The following is a 1,793-nucleotide window of genomic DNA, read 5'->3' as shown; positions in this document are numbered from 1 at the left end:
GGCGCAGCAGTCGATCCGGGCACAGCCGAACCGGGGGCCCTGATCCCTGTCAGCCTGCCGCCATAGGGAATCAGGAAAACGGGAGACCTGAGGGACCGTGACTGCGGGGGCTGGTGAACGCGAGCTAGGAGACGCCAGGGGAGCGTGATCCGGTGCTGAAACTGATGGTGAACGATGTGCGCGACGTGACCGTGACTTCCGGGATTTGGGACGTGAAGCGCGCGAGGGGGAGTGGGAGGTGGTCGCGAAAAACTCAAATGGCTCGGGGGGAGGAAGGTGACGGCTCAAAAATAACTCCGCGTTGCGCTGAGCGACTAAGAGAGTGGCAATATATTCAAAATCATAGTCGTGATCTGGATCGGAAAAAATGTGAGGGGCAAGGTGCTCAAAATCAAACTCGTGACCGGACTTACTCGAACCGTGAGGGGGTGAAAGGGCTTGGTGCTCAAAATCGTCCTCGTAATCCGAATCTATGATCAGGTGAGGGGGTATGACAGGCTGGTAATCGGTGCTGTAATCGGGGGGCAAAAGGGGAGAAACAGACGTCGAGCGGAAAATGGAACCTACTTGAAGGACACGGGGTTGGTCGGCAGGCTGAGGGGGGTTGTCCGTCCGGCGGCGTCATGGACAACAACATGAACATTACAAATCAGCAATCACTGACCACTGCAAAAGGGAAAACCACATCATGGACCGGGAGAAGGGCAGGGTCATCCGCACCGAAGAGAACAAACAACAGCGCTGGATCAGAGAGGCCATTGAGATCTGCAAGCGAGGCATAAAAACCATGAACAGAGACAAGGGAGCCTTCATCCTCTCTACCACCTAGAGCAGCATCTTGGCGGAGTGAACGGACAGCGGGGGGCGTGACTTGCCTTCATTCTTGTGACAGGTAAGTCACGCCCTCATGGAACATCAGCTGATAAAGACGGGTCACAAGACACCATCATGTGACACTCTGAAGAAGGCGAAAGACTTTCGTATTGTGACATCCTCAAGGCCTAAACACTCATCCGAGCAAATATAAGGTAGATTTTGTGAACCTGCCCGGAGAAAAACATCAACGAAAATAATTTGTATTTGTTTTAACCAGTTGGTGGCGCTACCACTGCGATCAAAAATAAGTTGGCAGCCGTCTTCAGGGCCTGAATATCCATGACGCCGCCGTGAGCCTCTCGCTGGGTCCTTCTTTGGTCGGGTCATTCTGTCAGGACTCGCCGGTCGGCGAGGAGGAGGTGGACCCAAAAGGCGAGGAGGCAGAGAGGTCAGTAACGTGAAGGGAATTTATTAACTGAAACAACCAGGGCAAACAATGTGGCAGCCGTCGCAGCTCGGGCCCTAATAACAATTTCTAGAAAAACAATAGGGACCTCGCAGCGGTCACTGCTCGGGCCCGAATAATAATAATAATAATAATTTCCACAAAAACAATGGGGACCTCGTAGCGGGCGCTGCTCGGGCCCTAATAATAATTTCTACATAAACAATAGGGACCTCGCCGCGGTCGCTGCTCGGGCCCCAATAATAATTTCTACACAAAGTCCATTGTGGTGACCCGCCCCCTTTTAATAAATTCAAAATGGCCGACTTCCTGTAAAACCTAGCTCATTGCTCCAAGAGACTTTTTTGTAGGTCTTGGTCTTATACATACAGTGAGCCCTCGCTACTTCGCGGTTCACCTTTCGCGGGTTCAGTGCTTCGCGGGTATAAAAAATATTCGGGGGCATTGTAGTTTCGCCGAGCGGCACGACGGGGCGCTGGAGCGGTTAGACGGGCGGCGTGCGCCGAAGAAG

Source organism: Idiotropiscis lumnitzeri, unplaced genomic scaffold (assembly GCF_059441095.1).
Source record: "Idiotropiscis lumnitzeri isolate Australia: NSW breed Sydney's pygmy pipehorse unplaced genomic scaffold, RoL_Ilum_1.0 HiC_scaffold_119, whole genome shotgun sequence".
Lineage (NCBI taxonomy): Eukaryota > Metazoa > Chordata > Actinopteri > Syngnathiformes > Syngnathidae > Idiotropiscis > Idiotropiscis lumnitzeri.
Note: the sequence above shows the minus strand (reverse complement) of the source record.